Below are 10,551 nucleotides of genomic sequence, written 5' to 3'. Positions count from 1 at the left end.
TCCATTCTCAAACCAGTTTAGTATGTGGGATTTTATTATATATTATGTCCTCTCGATTTTTCAACACTTTTAGGAATGTACAGGTGTAATATCTGTGAATATGAGTGAACCAGTTTTTCTTGTGCTGAAATACTTCACAGCACTGTAGGATATGTATATCCATTGGGACCAGGGTATAGTGGAAAACATCTGAGCTAGGATTTGTCCTGGACACTGGTGCCAGCACATGAAAGCACAGTGATCATCCCCTGCTGATCTCCAGAGTGCCATGGGATCAACAACCATTCAGGGTGAAAAGGACATTACACTTGGAGTGATGTCAGGCAATGATAATATTATCACTGCCTTGACAATAACATATTTGGAAACACTCTAACTAGCAAAGACTAATCAGCTTGCTCATATACTTGCTCACATTTCTTTTTCTTTTTCCTACAAGACTCTATGGGCTACTATTTCAATGCAAATAATTTGGTTAGACTGACTTTTTCTCCTTAGTCACAACAGGGTTTTCACCTCATTGATTTATGCTGGTTATAGACTAAGGTGACGTAGATAGTGTTCAACAGGATTTCAAGAGCATCTTACAAAACTCCTAAGATCTGAATCTGGATACTGAAAATGTTTTCAAACACAGTAGAAAGAAATATTTGAGCATGAAAATCAAGCTGTTAAAAACATAATTATCTCTTTTCATTTGAAAATTGGACATAAAATATTTGTCTGTTTTACTGAAAGGAGATCTTTGAAGAAGAAGAAGAAAAAAAGAAATCATTCTATAAGTAGTATTGTAGTATTTGATCTTTTATGGTTTGCTTGTTTGTTTGCTTTTACATTAGAAAAGAGCAATATTTTAAAGCTGGTTTTGAACTCTCCTGGACCCACATTGGTCAAGTGCTTCAGCTTGACTTCAGCACTTAATCATCAAAAAGATCACAGTTTTCAGTATTTCAAGCTAAGCCTCTGTGGACACCATGATAGAATATTCTGCTAATTTGTCAGGCTTTATTAATAGTTTTGTCCCTGGACATGCAAGTTGGTATCAGTGATGTCTACACTTGAACACTATCTCAAACAAGACTGCCTGTGCTGCAAACCAAAATATCAGAAATCAATGGCAGTACCTGGAAATGTCAAAATCAGGATTATAAATTTCAAAACTCACACAGCATGTGTCAGGACCATGAAACTGAAGGGACACAAAGTTGCCTCATAATTTCCACTACGTGTCATAACATCACATGTGTTTTACAAAGAAGCAATTAAAGTTATTATTGTAAATTACTAGTAATATATAAAGAACAAGCTCTTACTTGTCCTGCTTTTCAGGATTTCACTTCAGTTTGCATTGTTTTGTCACTGGGGCTTCACTGTTTTGTTCTTGTACACTTTAGCATCCTTCACAGTTTGCTGATAGTTTTTGTTATAAAGGAATTTACTAATCTCAGTAGAAGACTGGGATACTTGCAAAATTCAAACACGAGCCAGTTACAGAATTGACTTTCTACTATTAAGCAGTTCCTTTATTTCTTACTAGTCATGGCTACAATTAATGAATTATTTGTAACACAAATTTGCAAGTAGTTTTTAAAATAGATGTTCAATCTATATGAAAGAAGTTCAGAAATCAAGAAAAACTGTTAATAACCAGGAGATGATACACAAGTTGATACACAAGTTGATTTACCCTTTTGCATTCTTTCTCTGGAGGCCAAACTAAAGATCTGGTAACAAAGAGTGCTTTATAAGCATCACATCACCTTACTATGCTTCTGGTTATGGTAGATGGTCACAGACACAAGATGGAGGAGCCTTTCTAGCAGGACAGAGTGAATTTCCACAGATGTGAGAAATGGAAATGGTGTGATCAGATCTGCCCTGGAGTAAAAGGGCGAAAGCCAAACCCCTACTTTGTTCACAGAGTCTTGGCAGAGTGGATCCTTCCTTTGAGTCTTGGTTTGTAATCCAGGAATTTTCTGCTGCGTCCTGAATTGTACCATTTCTACCTAGTTTTTCCAAGACCCTCAAAAAAAAAAAATTGTCTTCATATTTCTGAAGCTTTCCTTTAATATGTTCTCCTTAATGCATGCAAGCATCCTACAGTGGATGCCTCATTCTTGGCACTCTCATTTTTTTGCCCCTTTTCCCAGGTACCAATTACTTTTTTGGGCAGAAGTTTTTAGTGAAAATATTGCAGTAACTACTGCTATATCCTGATACCATTTAAGACCCAAATTCTCCCCTTGATTTCTGTACACCACACCCACTGACTATGCTATGAACACCATTGTAATTATCAAGGGGTAGTTAGTAAATTCTGTTTTCTCCTTCTTGCCATAGTGTTTTTTATTAATATTAATTTTGGTCTTTGAACAAGAATATGTCTACATCAAGAATCTTTCTCCTGTTTTCTGCCTTTCTTTGAATAAAGCCCTTATTCAGTGTATTACAGCATAACACCTTTAAACCCTCTCCTTAAACCAGTATAAGCATACACAGCCAGTAAAAAGAGGGGTCCAGTACCCCCATGGGACTGAGAAGATATATGGCAAGCCAGACTGTGCAACCACATGTGTATTAGTGCTGGCACAGGAGAGAGCTCACAAAGAGAGGAACTATAATAACATCAGAGGGAATTAGCCCAGCTGCCAGGACTGGTGTGTGCACACCAACGTGACAATACAATGGTGGATTTTCTTTGATCCCAAGGGAGCTGGTTGGCTCATTCTGCATTAGGCTGGGCTCTTCCACTTCCCTCCACAGGATGGTTCTCCACGCAGTGTGCTGTGGCCGACAGCCTCACTGCCTGAGATTTAAGAGCTTTCCCTCAGTCGCTGCTCAAGCTCTCGTTTGCCTTGGCATTTACAGCAGCTGGATGTCTAGCATCTGCTTTAGAACAATTCTTCCTTACTCAACACGTGCTGCCAGGAGAAGGCAGGGAAGCCCTCCCTTGCAGCAGGCAGGATGAAGTAAATGCCTTTGCCCACTTTTTTAAACGAGACTGACACCTGCCAATTATTCTGATACAACGATTTCGTGGTTTTGATAATCCTTCCTTGGAAGCAAAGATCAGAAAGCCTGAGGTGAAGAGGGAAGTGACAACAAAGCTCTTAAGCATGGAGTGAGTATGAAGTAAGTAAAAGTTTGGGGGGTTCTTTGAATTTTGGGATGTTTGTGTTTATTTTTTTTTCTCTTTTTGGTTGGGTTGTTTTGTTCTGTTAAAAAAATCCCAAACCAAAAAAATACCCCCTCCCCCCAAAAACCCCACCCTCGCCTATGTTTTTGGAGACAACTTCTTTTTTTCCTTCTTTCAACAGAGCTGAGCCATCTTTGGCAAAAGGGGAATTTGCCAATAATTGCCGCCGAGCCCTGGGCCCCTGGGGCTTGGGGTGGGAGTGGCCACCAAAGCTTCCCGAGGCAAATTCCATTCCCCTTCCCATGGGACAGTGCTGGGAAATTGAGCTGGAACAGTGAACTCTGCCCTACAGAGCTGTGGTGTTTTTGGGGGCGGACTCCAACCTCTTAGTGCCATCCTCCTCTGCCAAGCTCTCAGCCTCCACCTGCCGGTGGAGCTGGTCCAGCAGGTCGAAAAAAGTGAAAAAAAGTGTGTGGTGGGGGTTGCAGCAGTGAGCAATAGGGAGAATCAACAGAGTACAATAATTAACAAGCTGTGCTTTCCTTCTAAGTGTTTCAAACCAAACTCCAGTTTTTGGAGGCTATTATTATTATTACTATTATTATTATTTCATAGGGATAGACACAAAGCATGATTTACCTCCAGTTTGCTTCCCTGTGTTGTTCACTCTTCCTCTAGCAGCCCTGCCCCTAGTTGCTGCTCTTTTAATCTCATTCCTCTCCCCTCTTTCTTTCTCTGATTTTCCAGTTGTGCCCTGCTCTTGTCCTGGCTGGAAGGAAAGTTCTGTGTTCCTGGGTGAGTAGCTTGAAGCCAAAAGGCACAATGAGATAATTTAGACCAGGGACTGCTAATAATAATGTGAAAATACTTGAGGTAATTTACAGCCTGGGCCAGACCATCCCTTACTGCTGTTGCTCTGAGGGGAGGGTGCTGCCATAATAAATTAAAAAATTTGGTAACTTGCCACGAGAATATTACTAACTGAAAATGCACAAAGCAAAGTAGTAATAAACTCAATACAAGAGAGCAAGGATTGATATTTTCCAGGCCACTAAAAACTATATCCCCCCTAGTCAGCACTATTGAAGCTGGTTCCCTGAGGCTGCACAATAGAAAGGGGGGAAAAAAAGAGAGGCTACTGATGATCTCCTGCTTTTAGCATCCTTGTAAGGACATCCCTTGTATTTTGGTTGATGAGCAGCACCTGTCTCTGGCTCACCAGCTGCAAGCACTGAGAAACTGGCTGTGCTCACACCAGCTGGGAGTTTTTAATTTCTTCTCTCTGTCTTTCCCCGCTTGTTGCCTCTCCTGTTCTGAACATCTGTATACCTAGAAGCTATGGAAGAAAAAGCGTCGGCAGGGTGGAATAGTATGTGGCATATGGTATGCTGGATGTGATTACTTCAGAGCCATAATGTAATATGAAATCAACATTTGTAGTTGCATTTTAATATACTGTTTACTGAGCTGAAGCTGTTCTGTAGCATGTTTTTGTACAAGGTGGAAAGCAAGCATCTATTTTCAGCCAACAGCTAAGCAGAGAGAGACTTTTGTGCATCACCAGTAAATATTCCTATATATGTAATATATAGGAATGTCTATATGCAATTCACTTTTTTATGTATATATGCACTTCACTTTTTTAATACTTAAATAAATGTTAAACAATTTGGAGTTTTGCTCTGGTTTTGCAGCAGTGTGCAAATTATTTCTTCCACCATCTGAAGTTAGACAAAGAAAACTAGAAGGCAAATTATTTTCCTGTGTGTAAATATAGTCTTTTAACTTAATTAACAAGGATTTATTTCTAATTTTTCTGCTGGAGTTGGATCTCTCTTAGCATTTTTAAGAATGAGGAGTTCCTTTCACTCTGGTGGATTCTCAGTGAGTGGTGGCAGTGCCAGGCTTTTGGGGATGATGGTGAAACAGGGGATATGCCTGGCTTCAATAAATATTTTGCTAATGAGGAGATATTTTTAAAGTAGAGGTTTGGGTTTTTTCTTCTCTGTAAATTTATCTCTATTTTTTTTCTTCAATTCAACACATCAAGAATGATTAATTCTAATCAAGGAATACATTCAACAAGTGCCATAGAGGATGGGGGAACTACCCAATGCTAAGCTACTGTTGGGGAAGAAGCGACTATTTTTTTAGTAGTTTCAGGCTTGAACCTTGCTTTCTGTAAATAAAAGCTGAAAAAAGAAGCCCAAACCAGGGCCTAGACAAGGCTGCTGGCTAGAGAAAGTTGTCACTAATCCATGTTGAGTTAGGTCCACCTGCTTAAGCCCCGTAAGAAAATAAGCAAAATTTTTTGGCTAAATCTCTTCAAGTGACTGTTGAGGCAGCTGCAGACTTTGTGGCATTACTGGCAACTGGAATGAATTCTGTTGGAAGTCGATTCATTTATGGTTTACAAGTTTGGAGAAAGAAATGGTAGAGCACTCATAAGAAGTAACAGCTGCTGAAAAGAATAAGTTTTGGATAAGGCTTGCAGATAAAATTATTTAAAGCCAGTGTGTCCACACAAAATTTGCTGGCCAGTTTCTGCTGTTTGGGCCTCTGTGGTATTTGGTCTCATTTCACAGAAATGTTTAGACTGGATTGTTAGAGTCGTCTGATCTCTTATGTGGAGGTGTCAGATTTAATAACTGATGCTCTGCACTTCTGGCTGTACCTTTAAAATACTTTCCTGGACAGCCTGTTTCAATGCTTTAGAACCCTTTCTCTGAAGAAATTTTTCCTAATATCCTGTCTAAACCTCCACTGGCACAACTTGAAGTCATTTCCCCTTGTTCTGTCACTTGTTATTTGGGAAAAGAGACTGACTACTCCTCACTTCAACCTCCTTTCAGGTAGCTGTAGAAAGCAATAAGGTCTCCCTTGTAAAAAGTTAGAAGGATTGATTGAATTTCTTTTTTACCTCTTACATCATGCTGGTGACTCTTTCCAATCTGTTTCTTTCAAAAGTTTAATTATTTTCAGGATTGCATTGCTACATTGCAAAGCCATTGCTGCCATTCTCTTCACGTTGGCAAGTTTCTGGCTCCTTCCTGAATGAATTTGTTAGTACTTGGACAAATTAAAATTGTGTTGTTTGAATTGGCCCGCCTGGGTTTTTTTTCCCAAGAACCCTGGACTCAGACAAATCAGTATTCCTGATGCTTCATTTGCTTTAAGTTTTTGTTGTTCCTTTCTTTACCATCATTTATGAAATTAAACTGTATTAAAAATTGTCTCATTATTTCCCCCACCCTTTTTTTTGATCATACCCTGACTGTGAGCACCACAGAACTAAAATTGTCTTTTCCTTTGTACAAGCCCTCACAGAAGTAGTCTGAGGTGTAAGGCTCTTGCACAGGTACAGCTTCCGTGTGAAATCTTGAAGGATCAGATTTCTTGACCAGAAAGATGCTATAATTTATAATGCTGTCATTCTCTAGATGCACATTGAACACAGCAGTGTCAACTTAGAGCATAATTATAAGGAAAGCATAAGCACCAATTTTTATAGCTTAGTAGGGTTTCTTCAATGTCTGATTGCCTGTGCCAATGGCTTCTGATCTGTGCTCCAGATCATTGTTAATAAAGCTCTGTGAGCTCAGTTATTGTGTAAGTCCATATTGAGTCTTGTAAACAGAAATTACATAATAGTTGCCTGTATTTTTCTGATGTTTTGCAGTTATCTGCTTCATTAAGCAGATGTTGTACAATCCCTCAGTAATACTAGCTGCCAATTTTCTTTTTCTTTGAATGTTTTCATGTTTTTAAGCAATGAGATCTGTTTCTTGAGCAGAAGTCTCTGGCTATGCCTCTATCATAATTTCCAGAAATATGGAAATTCTAGGGAATTTTGAAAAGGTTTGCACGTGTATCTATCATTTCTATGTTTTAAACTCTTTCTTTCCCTGTTGCTTTCAAAGTTTACTGGTGTTTAGTAACTGAACATACTCACAGTTATTCTCCATAAATTGCTGAAAAATACTCAGTTGGAGCTCTAAGTATGGTTATTTTATGGTGCACAATACTGCTACATAACAACTCAGAATATGGACTTGGAACAGTAAGCAGTATGTCACCTCAGATGGAATTTGTCCTTGACCCTATCTTAATCCACAAGCAGGATCACCCCAGGGATCAGCGAACACACAGCATTTAATACCATGAGAAAATAAATGCTGGGATGGGGCTGAAGACATAGGTGCAAGCAGATTTCATAATTTGCACCTTTTTTTCTTTTAAATATGAGACAGGCAGGAGTGGAGAGCATTCCTCTTGTCCTCATCTTGGAAAGAAGAATGCCTGAGTGACTCAAAGGGGCTTTCAGGGACTGCTTATTTCCAAGCTCCTTTTAGAGACCTTCCCCCTGCAACTCCACCTAAATGTATTAGTGCTCTGAAAGGATTCATTGTGCCACTGTAATTCCCTGCTACTCTTAAGAGATACAAGACTGGCAAACAGGTTATTTTTTCCTCAATGTCTGAGATAGAAGTGATCTTATGAAATTTTATGTGTGTCCTATCAGTATTTAAGTTCACTACTCTACGTTCACTCAGATTGTCAAAGGGAGAAGGAGCTGAATGAATGCTAGTGCTTGATTTATTACTCAGACATCTGTAAAAAGCCAGAAAAGAAACAGCAGTGTAAAACACGCAGTGACTCAAAAAAAAAAAGTTTTTCCTGGCAGAGAATTTGTTGCCTTTTTACAGCAGGGAGTAAACAGCAGTGTTCTGTGCTCAGATGCAGTGAAAATTGGTTAGCTGGAGAGGAGGAAATACTGCTTGGCTGAAGCTGCAGAGATAAAAATCATCTCCCTTCTCCTTTGGTGTTACTGATTTACTTTACTTTTTTGTTAGAAAAAGTGTTTTTTACTTATTGTATTCCACAGAATTAAATTTTAATCATGGCTGTTAACTCTGTGTTAGGTCAGTAACCTAGTGGTGAGAAACAGAATATGAGGTCTTTGCTTCCAGATAGTTTTGCTAGCAGGGAAAAATGTGAAGGTGTGGGATTTTTTTTACTTTCTTTTTGGGTGGGTGAGGGTGGCAGGGGCAGCGCAGTTTGTTTCAGTTTGCATTTTTAAGTCATGCCAGCAGCAGTATGGGCCCACCTTCAGTAATGAACACATGGTGTGAAAGATGTAAATAGTCAAAGAAAAGTTCAGTCATGATTTGGATGAAAGCCAGTGAAAGTTAAAACTTGTATTATTGGCAGTTTTCAAACGTCTGCCATTCCCAAAGCATGATGTAATTTTTGAGAAATACTACTCTTTTAAGTCTGCACTAGAAGCATCACAAACTGTTAAGCAGTTATACAAAATAAGTATTACAGTCAAATAGATGTGAATAACAGCAGCCCAATGTCACAACATAAAAATAACTGTGCATAGTTATAAGTGCAAGGAGGTAAAAAAATAAAAACAGTCTCCAACCCTGCTTATCCCTGCCAGTAGATTATATGAATCTGATAGTTTTAGCTTCTTCATCTTTCCATTTCACCAATTCCTAATGATTTCTCTAGAACACAGTCTTAAATTCAGCAATTGCTGTATTCAAGTAGCAGAGAACCAAAATGTCAGCAAATAAATAAAGCTGCTCCAAGTAATTGCTCAAGACCTTCTGAATTGTAAAATGTATTCAGCAGAGCTAAGATCTGAAAGAAGGGGATGGATAGTTAACACTAGAAATAAACACATCTTCAGCACAGGTATGCCTGCCTTTCTAGAAAATGCAACGAAATCAGAAAAACAATGTGACAGAAGGAGGAGAAGCTAGTCCTTTTATTTCATCTGGAAGGCTGGAAAAGCTGTGTGGGAGAAACAAAACCATTTGTAGCATATTTTGTTATTATATCATATCTTCTGAAGCGCTGAAATAGAGCAGTGACAGACTTTATACAGATGTTCTCAGAATTAACCAGATAGGAAATGGAGAACAGGCAGTAGCCATGTTGTGCTAGTGTTTGAACAATAAGGACTTTGTACTTTGCCTGGAATTCATGAAAACCTGCATAGCTGTTCCCATCTGATGGCTGTTCCAGTTTACTGGCTGTTGCTGGCAGGGATCCCAGTATGTCCATGCTGGAGAGAGGGGAAGGGAGAGCAAGAAGATCAGGAGCCAGTTCCTGCCCACTTTCACCCCCACACCTTTTAGAGAATCTGGACTGCTCAGCACATCCAGGAGCAAGAGGGATTTCGGAACAAGAATAACTGACAAGAGGGTTTGTTTTCCACATTGTTAAAAGAGGCTGGCCTTTTTTATTAGTCCTGATGATCATTTTATTTTGGCTTACTGGCTTACAGAGGGAATTGCTGTCTGATGTATTATTGGATTTCTGTAAGAGATTGCTGATTTTTAGAGGCTACTGTTAGATTTATAAATTATGTTGGGTTTTCTCATTTAATAGCTAATGAAACTGGACAAGCCCTAGGGCCCAGTAGTGAGTTCCTCACACCCTAGTGCTGTCAGTGAGAGCTCTGCTTTCAGAGGGAATCAAACCCTAACAGAGAAATGTGAATATGCACATTTAAATACTGGTGAGTTTTTTTAGTAATGTGGTCATTCTTGTAGTCCTCAGTTAGAGAAGTGCTCCTAAAATGGCTTGCAGTAAATCAGATGGTGCCACATCCAATGGTACTTAGATCTTTTTAATACCTCCAGTACTCAGTTCAAGTTTATGGTTTTTCTGAGGGACTCTTCATAAGTTTCTGTCTAAACACTGATGTGCCTGCTGTGACCAGCTGGCTGTGATGCAAGAACCTGTGGGGAGAAAGTAGAAGAACAGCAGAGCTGTTGTAAGAGCTTGGAAAGCTGAACACCACCCTTAGTGAAGTCAAGGGGTTTCTTAGATGTTCAGATCTGTCTCGTTCTTTTGCTCCACGACACCTCACAGGGGCTTATCCTCAGCTACTTGGTGTAGACTGAAGATTTTCATTGTAATAGTTTTGGCTTAATCCTGTACCACAAGCTCCTTAAATTTAATGCTGCCTAACAGTGGCTGGGAAGGCAGAGCTCTGCCTGTTGTTAATGCACCATGAAGATATTGCCATTATAGGGGATGACCAGAGCCATCAGTCATCCTTTGTTGTCACAGATTAATGGCTTCAGCACTTGCCTCATCATTGTCCCAGCTCACGGGGGCCTCGGGGGAGCCATCTCAAAAACATTTGAGATCCCAGTAGCAAGTCCTTTGCTTCATATCAACACAGCCTGTTTTTTGGATAGTGGGGTCCTGGCATCTGCATTCACAGCAAGGTCTTGCTTCAAACAGCCCCTGCACTGAGTCAGAGAGGCTTTGCTGCCTTCCCATTAATCTCTGACCCATGCACTGGGCAGGGAGGATGAACTTTCAGTTCTGCCTTGTGGGATCCTGCCAAGAGCAAAGGGAAAAATCAACACTGTAGAAAATGCCATAACTAA

The sequence above is a fragment of the Molothrus ater genome, chromosome 2 (genome assembly GCF_012460135.2).
Source record: "Molothrus ater isolate BHLD 08-10-18 breed brown headed cowbird chromosome 2, BPBGC_Mater_1.1, whole genome shotgun sequence".
NCBI lineage: Eukaryota > Metazoa > Chordata > Aves > Passeriformes > Icteridae > Molothrus > Molothrus ater.
Note: the sequence above shows the minus strand (reverse complement) of the source record.